General features: G+C 38.3%; 1 protein-coding gene and 1 pseudogene across 1 annotated transcript in view; both read left to right on the forward strand.

The window, feature by feature from the left end:
• HMG20A (high mobility group 20A) overlaps nt 1–18267 on the forward strand; it is a 69387-nt gene that overhangs the window by 10416 nt on the left and 40704 nt on the right. The window lies entirely within an intron of this gene.
• LOC132360367 (histone H1.0-like) lies at nt 234–1222 on the forward strand (annotated as a pseudogene).

Consider the following 18267-nt stretch of genomic DNA (forward strand, 5'->3'; position numbering starts at 1 on the left):
CTAATATCTCAATTAGAAGTCTTGGGGTTGAGACACAGAGCTGGGAAAAGGGAGGCAGAGGAGGTGGAGGCAGACCCGGGCGCCGAGACCGACCAACAGACCGGCGGGGCTGGGCCACGCAGACCCGGCCCAGCGAGTCCCCCCCTGCACCACAACCTGAGCAAGGTCCCCAGGAGCCTGCCTCGGACTGGCCTGGGAGCCAGAGGCACCAGAGCAGATCCCGAATCAGGCTTTCCTCGGCCTCCAATGAGGGCTGGCCCTTTGGAAGGTGCCTTCTTCAGCAGCAGGACCAGGCAGGCCACCATGACCGAGAACTCCACATCCACCCCTGCAGCCAAGCCCAAGTGGGCCAAGGCCTCCAAGAAGTCCACAGACCACCCCAAGTATTCAGACATGACCATGGCTGCCATCCAGGCGGAGAACTGTGCTGGCTCTTCATGCCAGTCCATCCAGAAGTACATCAAGAGCCACTACAAGGTGGGTGAGAACGCCGACTCCCAGATCAAATTGTCCATCAAGCAATTGGTCACCACTGGGGTCCTCAAGCAGACCAAAAGGTGGGTGCCTCAGGGTCTTTCCGGCTGCCCAAGAGCGACAAGCCCAAGAGGTCAGTGGCCTTCAAGAAGACGAAGGAAGTCAAGAAGGTGGCCATGCCAAAGAAGGCCGCCAAGCCCAAGAAGGCTGCCTCCAAAGCCCCAAGCAAGAAGCCCGAAGCCACCCCAGTCAAGAAGGCCAGGGGGCTTCCCTGGTGGCGCAGTGGTTGAGAATCTGCCTGCCAGTGCAGGGGACACAGGTTCGCGCCCTGGTCTGGGAAGATCCCACATGCCGCGGAGCAATTAGGCCCGTGAGCCACAACTACTGAGCCTGCACGTCTGGAACCTGTGCCCCGCAACAAGAGAGGCTGCGACAGTGAGAGGCCCGTGCACCACGATAAAGAGTGGCCCCTGCTCGCCGCAACTAGAGAAAGCCCTTGCACAGAAACGAAGACCCAGCACAGCCAAAAATAAATAATTAATTAATTAATTAATTTAAAAAAAAAAAAAGCCAAAAAGAAGCCGGCTGCCACGCCCAAGAAAACCAAAAAACCCAAGACTGTCAAAGCCAAGCCAGTCAAGGCATCCAAGCCTAAGAAGGCCAAACCAGTGAAGCCCAAAGCCGAGTCCAGTGCCAAGAAGGCCGGTAAGAAGAAGTGACAATGAGGCTTTCCTTGTGGACACTCCTGCCTGTCTCCTATTTTCTGTAAATACTGTTCTCCTTTCTTCTCTCTTGATCCTCATCTGCAACCCTTTGCCCCTTTCCCTTCTGACTTTATAAAGAGACAGAATTTGTATTCCTCAGAAATTAGGGAATAATTCATTTTTCCTTAACCAATTATGCAAGGACAGCAACAACAAATCTCATCTCTGTAGTGATGAGAATGTACTTATATTTTGTTTTGTTAATTTGTTACTAATCTGCTTATGGGTTTGGGGATTTGTGTGGGTTTGTGTGTTTTGTTTAGTTACATGGTTGGTTCACTCTGAAGGTAAAAGTTGGGGTCGGGGGGAGGGGGAGAATGGGCAAGGCAGCTTCTTGTGGCTAGATGACAGGGAGCCCAGGAATTGTATGGTTTGTAGGAGTACCTATGAGGCCATCGAGTTTTCTTTAAGTTGAGCACTGCTTGTGAGAGTTTCAGAACCTTGGCCCTGAGGAGAGGGGTGGCAGCAGCTGGACGGCAAAGGAGGGAGGTGGAACAAAACCCTCTCTAGGCTGACTTCCACCTCCCAATGGTGAGCAGTGGGGCGTCCAAATCTAGTTTCTTTCTCACTTCTGTTAGTCTGTCTCAGTGGCCTCCCTGTTGTCCTAGGGACGTGGAGGAGGTTGAAGTGACAGCTTGTCCAAGAAACTGTGGCTTCTCTCAGTCAGCTGGAAACTAGCCACTGGGGGCGTGGGGGGGAAGTCTCTGGCTTCCAAAAGTCTCCTGTTAAACAGGAGTAGAAACTTTGGGGGAAGGGTGGAGAGTCAGTCAGCCAAGTGCCTCAGTGTGCCCTGTTGAAACTTGGGTTTTTCCACACAATTGGATTGTATCCTAGGAGGACCTTTTTCCTTTTCCCCTGATTTTTGGTTTCTCCTGTACAAGAAGTGGCTTTGCTTAGCAGTCTGGTGGCGCTCCAGCCCTGCCACCCACCACTTAAAAACCTCCCGACCTCTTTACTTCTGACTCTTTTATAAGTAGTTGTAGATGGGGGAGGAGGGGAGGGCGGGGAGTTGACAGTAAGACATACTGCAGCCGACTTTGAATTGCCAAGTAGTTTTACAGAGCTAGGTCTGTGTGTATGTGTGTGTATATGTATATATACATATCTAGGGCTAGTACTTATGTTTCACACCTGGGAGCTGGGAGAAAAAACCTGTACAGTCCTCCCTTTTTTTTAATAAAATAGAAGAACGCGCAATTGTGCGTCTCCCTCCCCCCCCCGCCTTTTTATTTGTAAACAAGTGTTATTTGTGCCTGGAAGAATTTGCTGTGTTTGTAATTTTCAAACTTTAAAATAAAATTGAAAAAACAAGGGAAAAAAAAAGTCTTGGGATTATTCTTGAGACCTCTCACTAACACACACACACACACACACACACACACACACACACACACACCATTCAGACCACTACAAAATTTTATTGATTCTACCTCTTAAATATATTGAATCCACCCTATATACTACATCTTCACTGCTATACCCTATTCTAAGCCACCATCACGCTGTGGTGGACTGTTGCAGTAGCTTCCCAACGGTAGCTTCCTTGATTCATTCTTACTACCCATCAATCCATTCTTTACATAGAAGTTAGAATGATCCTTTAAAAAGCATAAATATCATATCATGCCGTTCTTAAGAATTCTTAAAAGGTTTGCTCTTACGCTTTGGTGAAAACTCAAATGTTTAAGATAACCCCACGTCTCCGCAGGATATAGTCCCTGCTGCTCTCTCCTGACCACTTTACTCCAGCCCACTCTAGCCTTCTTTTACTTCTTCCAAAGTGCCAAGTTCTCACTCAAGTCCTAGTTCTTCAGCATGGAATGTACTTAACATTCAGCTCTCACTTTACTTCTTCAGAGAGGTCCCCTGTTTACGTGACATCTCCTACTGTTTTTCTGTAGTGTTCTGTTCTTTTCCTTCATGGCAGTTTTCACAATTTAAAATTGTATTTATTGGTATGTTTGCTTAATCTTTCACCTCAAACCATAATTTTCATGAAAGCAGAGACAGTTCACTGTTGTAGTCCTGGTGTCTTAACTAAGTGCCTGGTACATATTACGTGTTTGGTAAATATATGATGAATGAAAAAAGATAGCATGCCACCTTAGGTAAACTATATAGGTCAGGAACCATTTCATAGGTGTGCCCTGTACCCTGGGAGCGTGGAGGGATTGTTTCCTCTGGTTTAATCCTTTATTTCTTCAAAATAACTCTCTGAGAAAGGCACCATGTAATCATTGTAATGCCTGGAGACAGTTTCTGATGATTAGCCTGTCTTCTCAGTGATGTATATTTTATGTGCTAAGCTAAACTGGCAGTTGTGGGCAGATTTTATTTAAGCCCCTGCAAAGGAATACACCTGCCCGCATTTCTTAGATTGGAGCCTTGGAAACTAGAGGCAGAGTGTTCTCAGTGGCAGTCCTGGCTAAACAACTTATCTTCTTTTCTAGAACTACTTTTTTTTTTTTTTAAACATTAGAGCCCTACAAAGGAAATGTGGTCTAATTACATTTGCTTACTACTGAGATTGACAGTATTGTTTGTGTAAAGGTTGTTAGCTATTTTAGTCATATAAATGTGCCATAATGTTACCAAAGTACATGACTTGCCTTTTAATCACAAGGCAAAAATGACCACATTTCACAATACTAATGTCTTCGTATGTTTTATAAGATATACAGAGCTATTATGACTTGATATTACAAAGTATTCTACATTTTCTTAGAGAGCTTGTGTTTTCTTTCTTCATCTTAGAACTAATTTTTAATTAAATTTTTAATTGTTTTTAAGCTAATTTCAGTAAAATGAGATGCTTAATTGTATGTTTGGTATAAAATTATGAGTTCAACAATTTGAGACAGCTTTCAGGCCACTAGGATTTCTTGAAACTCATGAGAAAAATGTTTACTACCAATTTTAGACATTTTCATTTCAAAAGAAAATGTTTTATATGCCCGAAACTAGCTCAATACTAAATCAACTATACTTCAGTTTTTTAGAAAAGAAAATGTTTTAGGGACTTATATTTCTTAATGTATAGTAAATGAGGTATTCTTATTTATTTCTAAAGTCTAGGTACCATACTTAGAATTCTCCCATAAACTGAAAAAAGCATGCTGAATGTTTCTTACGCATATTATCAGGTTCAGGGCCATGATGGGAAAGGGAAATGAAACAAAAAGAGTGAGAATTCTCAATGACTGGTTTCTCACATCATCATATCATTATTACTGCTATTTTTAATTCTGCCTTTAACAAAATTGTTAATTCTTAGTGAAATAATTTTTAAAGCTTCATCTACTTATTGATATCTGTGGATTTACCAGACATTCATAGCTATTCTCACGTCAATGAAATTGGGAGTTTATAAATCATAAGAATTTGTAAATGTCTGCTGTCAGGTATGACTAAGTTTCTGAATTTCATAATCTACCGGTTGCTGCTGCGGGTTCTTTCTTGGGTTTTTGAAATGTAAATCACTGACTCTAGAGCTAGTGAAAGAATATGAGGAATATTGAAATTCTTCCTATAGTACTATAGCAGTGTACAAATATGGTACATTATGGTTATAGAAGGGGTGAGGAGACTTAAGTACTGGGAACTCTGCCGTTATGTGAAAACAGTCTTCTCAAGTGAATTGCCCGTTTAGAGACTATATTAAATAAATGTAATGGAGTGGTTTTTATGTTTATTTCTAGAAAGGGGAAAGAGCAGCTTTATTTTGCCAGAAAGACAGTGTCAGCTCTAGCCATTTATTTCCTAGCAAAACAAACTACCTGCAGAATTCTAATTGGCCTATTTCTTCTCCCTCACGTTTAATTAAAATCTTTCTCTAGCAATACGTGATACCGAGGATAGTGTATGGATTCATTTATTGTACCAAGAAAGACTTGGGTTAACTGTATATTTCTAGCTGCCAGCCTTTACTAGTTATTTATCTTCTACTTGTTTACCAGTCTTGTCTAACAGCACTAACACTGGTAAAGAGTAGGGTAGTTAAACTGTTTACAGTCTTCACCTTCTATGCCTATGTCACCATCCGTAGAGTTGTATTCCATTCTGCAAAGTGTTTAATGTTTACTTAGATAAGTAAAACCTTATCACACTAGAAATTACAGCTCAATTTTACTTTGTAGCTTAATTCCATCATGTAATAAAATAATCTTGGTGCATAGGATTGGAATTGATCTCTATTTGCATCCTACCTTAGAGTGCTGCCCTGTATATAAATATTGCTGCTCCAAGGGGGCTAGGTAGAAGACTAAGGATGAGTTGATATAATTGCATCCTTGTTATTAAAAAATAGAAAATGCCTCACCAATGGTGAAACAGCAATCGTTTTTATTTATCAAGGACACTATCCTGTTAGCTAAAAGTTGATCATCATCCAATAGGAAGCTTGAGTTCAAAGATTTTAAATTCAGAACACTGTTTTTCAAATAGAATAAGTGGATTTAAGTTCAGTAGTGTATCATTTTATGAACTGTTTTAGAAAGCAGTTAATACAGTATAATGATTGAGAGCTTTTTTCCTCCTGGGTATTAAATTGATAATTAAAGTGTTCTTTTTTTCAAACTATGCCCTCTTAGAGGGTAGGGAAGGCATGTTTAACCTGGTGTATTCAACTCTTTGCTGGGCTACATGTTTGTTGTTTCAGTACTTAATAAATATGCATAATAAATAAATTGTAGCTGCAGTTCTGAACCTACTTTGCTGTGACCTGTAATAGTCTGTTCTACACTCTGCTCTCTTTGTCTTTCAAGCAAATCACATCACCCAAAACTTATGACCCACTTCACTACAATGGTGCTGACATGTTTGGAGAGCCTAGAAAGAAGAATTGAAATTTAACTGGCATCATGGGATCTCAGTTGGTTTAACAGTTTCTCTTACCTTACTTGGTAATGCATGTATAGTAATACTGAATGGCATTTGCTCTCAAGGGATTTTAGAGTTGATTACAACAGAAATATATTGCAGGAAAGAACATAGATACTGTAATTAAAAGGGTTATGGGAGAGACTAGAAATTACTCTATCTGATAACCTGTTAATTTCAAGACCTAAAGCATGTATTTAAATATGATACTGTGGAAAATAATCTTCCTAGTTCAAAAATTAATAGTAAGCTCCATCATAAGTAGTTATGTATATTGAGCATTAAATCTTATGATACTCATTTATTTCATCTCTTAAAAACTGTTTATTTCCTGGACATAAACTATTTGATACACAGGCATACCTCAGAGATATTGCAGGTTCGGTTCCAGACCACCGCAATAATGTGGTAACTGCAACAAAGCAAGGCATACGAATTTTTTGGTTTCCCAGTGCATATAAAAGTTAATGTTTATTCTATACTGTAGTCTATTAAGTCTGCAATAGCATTATGTCTAAAAAATAATACAATACTTAATTTAAAAATATTGCTGAAAAATACCAACCATCATCTGAGCCTTCAGCAAGTTATAATCTTTTTGCAACATCAAAGATCATAGATCGCCATAACAAATATAATAATAATGAAAAAGCTTGAAATATTGCAAGAATTACCAAAATGTCACACAGAGACACGAAGTGAGCAAATGCTTTTGGAAAAATGGCACTGATAGACTTGCTTGACACAAGGTTGCTGCAATGCACCAATTTGTAAAAAAAAAAAAAACAAAAAAAACACACAGTATCCACAAATCACAATAAAACAGGTGTGCCTGGAGTTTACTGTTCTTTTATTTACTTAAAGAAAAGAGAAGGTCAGGACTGCATTTTTTTACTGAGTATTTGTCATCTATATATAATAGTCTTATTGGCAAGTCAGCTGAATCTTATTCCCTAAGGGATAAATTTGTAAGATGTTTCATGTGAACAAATAGAGGGTATCAAATATGTGAATTCAACATAGAGAAAACTTAGTTTTTTTAATATATTGTTTTCAATAACTATACTTTTTGTGTTCTAGTTCATTTAAACATATCAAAATTCCTTTTTCTGATCCCAAAACTGGTTTAAAGGTGGTCATTCACTATTATGGGGCCAAGTTTTATTGTTTATTCTAATGATAAAATTATGTATCCTTACTGTAAGACATTCAAACTTTAAGCATTCAAAACAAGCATAACTTCTTTTGCTTTCAAACAGAATTTTAAAAAGAAAAAAGTAAAAATCACCAGAAGACAGTGGGTAGCCTCTTGAATGATTTTAAACAAGGAATGATATGCATAAGTAGCTTTGTATTTTAGAAAGATCACTGGCAGCTGTATGGAAACAGATTGGAGGCAGGAAGGACAGGCAGGATGGACGCTGTTAGAGTACCCAGGCCAAGAAAAATAAAGGCTTTAACTGAGATAGTAATCACGGGAACATGGAAGAGGAGACAGGATCAACTGGGTTTTGGTAAGGGATTGCACGTGGTGAGAAGGGCAGGGGAAATGCTGAAAAGGACGCCCAGGTTTTTAGACTGAGTGACGAGTAGCGTACCCTCAACTGACATAGAGAACATGGGAGATGGAACAGGTTTCGAGGAAAAGATTATGGTTATGATTCGGTTTTATACGTGTAAAGTGTGAGTTGCCAATGGCACACCAAAGGAGGATAATCTTTGCCATTTGAGATACAGGCCTGGAATTTGAGAGTTGGTTTTAGATGTCATCAGTATAAGTGGTTGTTGAAACATTGGGACTGAGAGAGATCACTAGGAAAACATGTAGAGAGAAAAGGGCCAAAGTCTGAAGAAATGGCTAAAGAGATGGGGGAAAAAACAAGAGGGTAGTAAATAGGAAACAATGGAAGAAGAGTTCGAAGAGGAAAAGTCATTTAGAGCATCAAATGCCAGTTAGCAACCAAAGAGGTTGAAGATTGAGAAGTGTTCATTGAAATTAGCAACTTAGAGATGACTGGTATCTGAGGATAGTCGGCAGAGTGAGTTAGGGAAAGAAACCAGATAACCGTGTGTTTCAGATTGGGTAGCAGCAGTGACTAGAATAATCTTTCAGGTAGTTTGGTTATAAAGAAAAGGTAAATGTATGGGCAGTTGCTTAGAACGGAGGATAGGAATTAATAAAGGGTTTTATTATAAATTTTGATTTCTTTCTTTCTTAGGAACAGAGTATATTTATATCTGAAGGAAAAAAGAATAGTCATTGTTGCCAAAGAGGTTAAAATAATGGTAAGAGAACCAAAATACTTGAAGAAGCTAGAAGGATATCCAGAGCATGGTGTCTTCCATGGAGAAGACAGATACTTACATAAAAAATTCATAGCACAAACTGATGTAATTCCTGATGATAGAATTTAAGTGCCACGCGTTAGATGAATAAAACGAGAAGGCTGGTAGCTCCAGAGGAGTTGAGAAGATTTTGATTCTGATGTCAAATGCTAAACTCAGTTGGGTATCCTCCATTTAGTTTTCTACTTTGAAAATCAGTGCATCATTTAGAAGTGTGTAACATAAGCCTTCAGTTCATTATTGCTGATGAGAATCTTTAGTTGTGTATAAGATTTCCCTGGCTCAGTCTGATAGATGACCTTCACTGTCTTCAGGCATTTAATCGATCTATGTTTCTATGCCAGCTCCATAAAACCATCAGCGGTACCTTTTCTCTTGGAAAGCACAGCCATGCAAGAATTTCTCTTGCAGATTACAATAAAGCTTTACTATTAATAAGTTGTCCTCATTATTACTATTTTTTTAATATAACTTTATTTATTTATTTACTTTTGGCTGTGTTGGGTCTTCGTTGCTGCACATAGGCTTTCTCTAGTTGCGACGAGTGGGGGCTACTCTCTGTTGCGGTGCGCGGGCTTCTCATTGTGGTGGCTTCTCTTGTTGCGGAGCTCCAGCTCTAGGCACGCGGGCTTAAGTAGTTGTGGCACACAGGGTCAGTCGTTGTGGCTCGTGGACTTAGTTGCTCCGCTGCATGTGGGATCTTCCCGGACCAGGGCTCGAACCCATGTCCCCTGCATTGGCAGGAGGATTCTTAACCACTGCGCCACCAGGGAAGTCCCTCATTATTACTTCATATTCTTCCTCAAAACTTCCCCAGAATCATGAAATAATAACATTTTGTTTTTACAAAGTTCATGCTGCAGATAATCTATCTGTAGATAATCTTGAGTCTGTCTTGATTATTGTTCTCTTCTGTGCAATAAAGGACAACACAGTAAGAATATGAGGTTGTAATAGTAAATAGGCAACCATAGATGTGAAGTGATCGTATAGGCAAAGTGTTAGTGTTTGACTTTTTAAACAGAAGGCCTGAATTCTATGAATATTACTAGAACATATATTATCTTGAGTGTGAGAAAAATCTCATTCTGGTTTTCCATTCATCTCCTAAACTTTTACTCTATAGAGGCTTTTTAATGCCTTAACATACACAATTCTATGAATTAATTGTCCAGTTGGCTCTTTGAGGTTAGGGAAGTGCTTTTATGTTTGTTAATGAAGTCCAGTGTGATTCATTGCTTTAGGCATAACAGTGCTTTCCATATATTTATCTTTATTCCCAGTGTACAGGTCAAAATAATCACCATTGACTTGACTTATTTTTTTGTCTAAGAAATAACACTTCTCATCTTCCCAATCTAAACATTTGATGGTAAACACTCTCCAAATCCAAGTGAGTTAGTATGTTTCATGAGGAACTCTGATATTCTAATGTGTTAAGCATTGAGATATACCCCTTTCTGCTCTCATGAGCACACAGATATGGCCAGCTATTGATATATACTGTAAATATTGACATACATTTAAAATTCATATTTTGAGTAAAAATCTACAAGCTGGTTATCTACTCAGGTTGATGCATAGCATTAGAATACTTTGGTTGAAAGAGTAAAGTTCAACAGAGGTGTAGGGAAAGAGTAAATGAAAGAAATATGGACTAATAAAAATATAGAATTCTAGAATTTTTAGAGTGGAAAGAGATCTCAGCAGTTATCAGATAAGCCTTGGGAAAACTGAGTGTGTATGACTTAGAAAAGGGAGCACACTTATTCTCTATATTCCTGAAAGAGTAGAATGAAAATCTCATATAGAAGCTCCTTGGGGATAAGTTTGGAGTTCATTATAAAGAAGAACCTTCTAGGGACTTCCCTGGCAGTCCAGTGGTTAAGACTCCGTGCTTCCACTGCAGGGGGCACGGGTTTGATCCCTGGTCAGGGAATGAAGATCCCGCATGCCGCAGGGCTCGGCCAAAAAAAGGGAAAAAAAAAAACCTTCTAGTGGTCAGAGCTATTTAGAAGTGGGAGTAGACATCCCCAAGTGAGATATTCAGGTCGGGAGCTGAGCATTGGATGTGTAGTTGGACCCAGTGACATTTGTGAGATCTTCCAATCCTTGAATTCTTACCTAAACCAATGACCAACATTTCTCTCTTTTCTTTTAACTTTTTTAAACTGCGGTATGTACAGTAAAGTGCACAAATCTTAAATGTACAAGTCAATGAATGTTTATGTATATATGCACCTGAGAATATTTCCAGCTCTTCAGGAGGCTCTAGTCAGTACCCTCTCTCCCTCTATTATAGATAATCACTATTCTGATTTCTGCCACCAAAAAATAGTTTTACCTATACTTAAACATCACGTAAGTAGATTCACAGAATATTTATTGTTGTGGGTCTGGCTTCTTTTGCTCATCGTTATTTCTGTGAGGTTCATCCATGCTACATGTAGCAGTAGTTCAATCTCTGTAATATTGCACTAATGTCATTGTAGGAATGTCTCGAAATGTAGCCATGCCACTGTTGATTGACATGTGGGTTGGTTCCACTTTGAGACTGTAAAATAACAGTGCTATGAACAATCTTTACATGTCTTTTGGTAGACACCTGCACTCGTATCTCTAGGATATGTTACTAGGAATGGATTGCTGTTTCATGGGATAGGTTTAGGTTTATTTTAGCAGTTACTGCCAAGCAATTTTCCAAAGTGACTGTGCACATTAGATTCCCACTAGCAACATAATGAGAATTTCAGTTCCTGCTCATCCCTGCCAGCACTGTGTATTGTCAGTCTTTTTTATTTTAGCCATTGAATATGTTGTAGTATTTCTTTTTCTATGGTTATTGATCATTTGGATAGTCTCTCTTAGGAAGTGCTTATTTTATTTTTAGCCTTTTTTTAAATTGGGTCATTTATCTTTATCTTGCTGGTTTGTAGGAATTCTTTACATATTCTGAATATGGGTCTTTAGGGAATTATATGTATTACAAATATAATTTCCTAGTCTATGCCTTACTTTTTCACTCTTTTAACATGGTCTTTTTTTTTTTTTTAATTTTTATTTATTATTTATTTATTATGTTTATTTTTGGCTGTGTTGGGTCTTCGTTTCTGTGTGAGGGCTTTCTCCAGTTGCGGCGAGTGGGGGCCACTCTTCATCGCGGTGCGCGGGCCTGTCACTATCGCGGCCTCTCTTGTTGCGGAGCAGAGGCTCCAGACGCTCAGGCTCAGTAGTTGTGGCTCACGGGCCCAGTTGCTCCGCGGCATGTGGGATCTTCCCAGACCAGGGCTCGAACCCGTGTCCCCTGCATTGGCAGGCAGATTCTCAACCACTGCGCCACCAGGGAAGCCCTAACATGGTCTTTGATGAACAGACATTCTTAATTTTAGTTAAGTGCAATTTATCATTTTTCTCTTTTGTGGTTAGTGCTTTTTGTTTCCTCTTCAAGAAGTCTTTGTCTAGCCCAAGGTCATGAAGACATTTAGACCAATAATTCTTTTTTTTTTTTTTTAATTTTTTGGCCGCACCATGCAGCATGCGGGGATCTTAGTTCCCTGACCAGGGATCAAACCCGCGCCCCCTGCAGCGGAAACATGGAGTCTTAACCACTGGACGGCCAGAGAAGTCCCCCAGACCAATAATTCTTGAATTCTAATACTAAATTAGATAATGGTAAACTTTCATTTGTTCATACACCAAAAAAAGAAATAAATGTATACAACTGTACTATTTTCTCCCATATTTTAATTCTTAAGCTTTCAGCATTAGCTGTGAATAAGTAGATAATTATGACGATACTAAATCTGAAATTTACTGTCAGGATACTTGGTTATTGCTATGGTAACAAAACCACTACAAAATCTCAGTGGCTTTTTTTCTCACTCATGCTACTTGTACAAAGTGGGTTAACGGGGGCTATGCTGTTTTTGTTCACTTAGGCAACCATGTTGATGTAAACTCCATTATAATATATACTTTCATGATCACTGTAATAGGGGAAGGGAAATATGGAAAATTGCTTTTGGACTCTTAAACTTTCTGCCTAGAAGTATCATGTGCCACTATGAGTTGACCCTATGAGTTCCATCAACCTTGCCTAATTTCAGAGGTCGTGAGGAAGTGTAATCTTACACTTCCTGAAAGGAGAGCTAAAATATTTGTGAATAGCCATAATAATGACAGTCACAGTTAACTTGGGCAAGTTACTTAACGTCTCTCAATGGATCAGTTTGTTCACTGTAAAATAGAGGCTAATGATAGTATCTATCTCATGTGGTAGTTGTGAGGATTAAATGGGGTAATACATGTAAACCCTTAGAATACTGCCTGATACTTAGTAAACACTCAATATATGTGTGCTAATATTACTGCTATCATTGTTATTAGGCTCTTACTATGTGATGGACACCATACTACCTGCTTTACATGGATTAATTATTCAAATAACTCCCATAGTATCTACTGTAACTATCCTCATTTACAGATGAGAAAACTTAGGTTCAGAGATATTAACTAACTTGCTCACGGTCCACAACTAAAACATAAAAGGTGGGATTTGAATTCAGGCAGTCTGATTTCAGAGCCTGCAATATTAACCATGACTCCCTCCCAGATAGCAAATAAATATTAACAGAAGAATTCAGAAATGCATCCTGTGCTTAGAGAACTCTGTGTTTGTATATGTACAGTTCATGGTTATGAGTTTATAGTGAACTTTTAATATATTTCTATTTTCTGCTAGTTTGTAAAGTTGTTTCTAGTTCATATCATTTAATTAACAGTACTGTTTCATGGTGTTCTGTCGTGGTCTTACATCTAAACAAATTTAGAACTGATATTGTCCTTCATTAACAGATGAAGAAACTTAGGCCAGAATGTTTTAGTGATCCCAGAAGACATAGCTAGTTGGTGTCATGCCTGAACTCAGACTCAGACTTCCTGACTTCTGTTCAGAGCTCTTCCTACTGCCTCGGGTTACCTCCCTGTAGTTTACATGGCACACAATCCTTTATCAAAAATTTGAGATGCTTTGGTTCTTCCTCCCCCCAAATTTGAGTGAGTTTGTTGTAGAAAACTGCAATTGTGCTTCTTCCTCATAGCTCACATTGGTACGTCTTGATTTTAAGTTACTAACTTTGTCTTTTAAATATTCTAATGTTACTAAACACCAAGAATCAAATTAGATATTTGGAGAGACTTTGTAATAAGAATAAATACCTCCAGAGAAAATGTTTCCGTGGCAAAACATTGTAATGATGAGCTTTTTCATGTAAGCCAGATTTGGAGTCAAATTTCTGAAGGAAAAGGGATGACAGTGGAATTAGAAATGGATCAAGTATACTATATTTGAGGTATATCTCAAGATACATTAGCAAGAAGTAAAATGACTATTTACTCATAAACAGCTTGTTACTTTTCCTACCAGTGACATGAGAATGTACATTTATCAACCTCAGATATATTGTAGTTTTCAGAATTAAACCTTTTAAGGAAATGCCAAAGCATATTAATTTCATGGTCATGGTCTGTTTTCTCATAATTAAATGGGATTTTTGTATGATATTTGCAGTGTATTGTCATGTAATTTTATCTGGAAGGTTAACAGGATATAAATTGAGTTAACCTATAGTTCTAGCCAATAATAGGAATTACTCATTCTATTGCTGTGTGGTAGCGAATGAGTAGGAAGGAAGTCACAGCACTTCTTTTTCTCTCAGTATCGAAAGTTCTCAGGTATCTGTCAGGAAGATGAACCTAACCTGTGCCACATGGTAATGCATTCATAGGGAAATATATTGTTGTCTTGAGAGTACATGATACTTTCTCCTGGTCTCCTATAGTTTCAAACATTTCTTTTTGCATTAGAATAAACACTGTTTTATAAAATTGAATGCAGAATTTAAATGAATTTTTTAATATAAAACAGACAGTTTATAAACTGTGCTCTCATACTTTTCCTGCTAGACATGTTTACTCTTCTCTGTCCTGAAGGGCTCATTCTGATTTGAGAGAGCGAGACAATGAATTTATCACTAGAAATTATCCCTAAGGCTCCTTTCAGCAATAAGGTAGTATATTTTCTGGAGAGGAAAATGGGAAGAGTCTGGTCAAAGGGAATTTTAGTTCTATGTGTAGTAAAAAGTTTTAAAAAGAAAGTGTATTCATAAAAAGAAAGTGTATTGCATGTGAAATTAAAATTGAAGTTTAAAAGGTCTGTGATTTTTTATGGTACTTTCCTCTTTCTTTAAAGTAACACAACCATATTACTGAATGTTGGGGAGTAAAAACAAAGACTGGAAAGTAATTACTCATAATTTCATCATCCTAAAACATTATTACTTTGAGCATTTGGGTGTGTTTCCTTCCAATCTTACGTATCTCTTCTTTTGACATAACTATAATATGTGTAATATACTTTTTTTAATTTAATTGTATTTTTTATACAGCAGGTTCATATTAATTATTCATTTTATACATATTACTGTATATATGTCAATCCCAATTCATCACACCACCACCCCCCCACCACTTTCCCCCCTTGGTGTCCATACGTATGTTCTCTGCATCTGTGTCTCAATTTCTGCCCTGCAAACCAGTTCATCTGTACCATCTTCCTAGGTTCCACATATATGCGTGAATATATTATATTTGTTTTTCTCTTTCTGACTTACTTCACTCTGTATGACAGTCTCTAGATCCATCCATGTCTATACAAATGACCCAATATCGTTCCTTTTTATGACTGAGTCATATTCCATTGTATATATATATCACATCTTCTTTATCCATTTGTCTGTCGATGGGCATTTAGGTTGCTTCCATGACCTGGCTATTGTAAATAGTGCTGCAATGAACATTGGGGTGCATGTGTCTTTTTTTTAATTTATTTAATTTTTTTTTTTTAATTTATTTATTTTTATGGCTGTGTTGGGTCTTCGTTTCTGTGCAAGGGCTTTCTCTAGTTGTGGCAAGCGGGGACCACTCTTCATCGCGGTGCGCGGGCCTCTCACTATCGCGGCCTCTCTTGTTGTGGAGCACAGGCTCCAGATGCGCAGGCTCAGTAGTTGTGGCTCACGGGCCCAGCCGCTCCACGGCATGTGGGATCTTCCCAGACCAGGGCTCGAACCTGTGTGCCCTGCATTAGCAGGCAGATTCTCAACCACTGCGCCACCAGGGAAGCCCTATTTATTTTTTTATACAGCAGGTTCTTATTAGTTATCCATTTTATACATATTAGTGTATATATGTCAGTCCCAATCTCCCAATTCATCACACCACCACCACCACCACCCCCACCACTTTCCCCCTTTGGTGTCCATATGTTTGTTCTCTGCATCTGTGTCTCAATTTCTGCCCTGCAAACCAGTTCATCTGTACCATTTTTCTAGGTTCCGCATATATGCGTTAATATACAATATTTGTTTTTCTCTTTCTGACTTACTTCACTCTGTATGACAGTCTCTAGATCCATCCACGTCTCTACAAATGACCCAATTTCGTTCCTTTTTATGGGTGAGTCATATTCCATTGTATATATGTACCACATCTTCTTTATCCATTCATCTGTTGATGGGCATTTAGGTTGCTTCCATGTCCTGGCTGTTGTAAATAGTGCTGCAATAAACATTGGGGTGCATGTGTCTTTTTGAATTATGGTTCTCTCAGAGTATATGCCCAGTAGTGGGATTGCTGGGTCATATGGTAATTCTACTTTTAGTTTTTTAAGGAACCTCCATACTGTTCTCCATAGTGGCTGTATCAATTTACATTCCCACCAAGAGTGCAAGAGGGTTCCCTTTTCTCCACACCCTCTCCAGCATTTGTTGTTTGTAGATTTTCTGATGATGCCCATTCTAACTGGTGTGAGGTGATACCTCGTTGTAGTTTTGATTTGCATTTCTCTAATAATTAGTGATGTAGAGCAGCTTTTCATGTGCTTCTTGGCCATCTGTATGTCTTCTTTGGAGAAATGTCTATTTAGGTCTTCTGCCCATTTTTTGATTGGGTTGTTTGTTTTTTTAATATTGAGCTGCATGAGCTGTTTATATATTTTGGAGATTAATCCTTTGTTGATTCGTTTGCAAATATTTTCTCCCATTCTGAGGGTTGTCTTTTCGTCTTGTTTGTAGTTTGCTTTGCAAAGGCTTTGAAGTTTCATTAGGTCCCATTTGTTTATTTTTGTTTTTATTTCCATTGCTCTACGAGGTGGATCAAAAAAGATCTTGCTGTGATTTATGTCAAAGAGTGTTCTTCCTATGTTTTCCTCTCAGGGTTTTATAGTGTCCGGTCTTATATTTAGGTCTTTAATCCATTTTGAGTTTATTTTTGTGTATGGTGTTAGGGAGTGTTCTAATTTCATTCTTTTACATGTAGCTGTCCAGTTTTCCCAGCACCACTTATGGAAGAGACTGTCTTTTCTCCATTGTATATCCTTGCCTCCTTTGTCATAGATTAGTTGACCATATGTGTGTGGGTTTATCTCTGGGCTTTCTATCCTGTTCCATTGATCTATATTTCTGTTTTTGTGCCAGTACCATACTGTCTTGATTACTGTAGCTTTGTAGTATAGTCTGAAGTCAGGGAGTCTGATTCCTCCAGCTCTGTTTTTTTCCCTCAAGACTGCTTTGACTATTCGGGGTCTTTTGTGTCTCCATACGAATTTTAAGATTTTTTGTTCTAGTTCCGTAAAAAATGCCATTGGTAATTTGATAGGGATTGCATTAAATCTGTAGATTGCTTTGGGTAGTAGAGTCATTTTCACAATGTTGATTCTTCCAATCCAAGAACATGGTATATCTCTCCATCTGTTTGTATCATCTTTAATTTCTTTCATCAGTGTCTTATAGTTTTCTGCATACAGGTCTTTTGTCTCCCTAGGTAGGTTTACTCCTAGGTATTTTATTGTTTTTGTTACAGTGGTAAATGGCAGTGTTTCCTTTATTTCTCTTTCCGATTTTTCATCATTAGTGTATAGGAATGCAAGAGATTTCTGTACATTGATTTTGTATCCTGCAACTTTACCAAATTCATTGATTAGCTCTAGTAGTTTTCTGGTGGCATCTTTAGGATTCTCTATGTATAGTATCATGTCATCTGCAAACAGTGACAGTTTTACTTCTTCTTTTCCAATTTATAGTCCTTTTATTTCTTTTTCTTCTCTGATTGCCATGGCTAGGACTTCCAAAACTATGTTGAATAATAGTGGCAAGAGTGGACATCCTTGTTTTCCTCCTGATCTTAGAAGAAATGCTTTCAGTTTTTCACCATTGAGAATGATGTTTGCTGTGGGTTTGTCATATATGGCCTTTATTATGTTGAGGTAGGTTCCCTCTATGCCCACTTTCTGGAGAGTTTTTATCATAAATCGGTGTTGAATTTTGTCAAAACCTTTTTCTGCATCTATTGAGATGATCATATGGTTTTTATTCTTCAGTTTGTTAATATGGTGTATCACAATGTGTAATATACTTTCTCATAAATATTTCATTGAAAACCTTGTATCATAATTAGCAAAAATAGCTTTTACGTTATTTTATTGTTTGCAGATAACATAAAGAAATATTTATTTGCTCCGCACAATACCTTTTTGAGTTAAATAGAGAAGGTATTATTAGCACCATTTTACATATCAAGGTATTGAAAGCAGAAATCACATAATGCCTCTACTTGGTCCTATAGTGAATTTCTGTTCTCCGCAGAAGTACTTGCTACCACAGGCGAGTGAATGCATTTAATGTAGAAGGAAGAGCAAAACAAATCATTCTGCAAATTCTTATTCTGTGGGACATAGTCCTGCCTTACTGGG

This window comes from Balaenoptera ricei, chromosome 2 (assembly GCF_028023285.1).
Source record: "Balaenoptera ricei isolate mBalRic1 chromosome 2, mBalRic1.hap2, whole genome shotgun sequence".
NCBI lineage: Eukaryota > Metazoa > Chordata > Mammalia > Artiodactyla > Balaenopteridae > Balaenoptera > Balaenoptera ricei.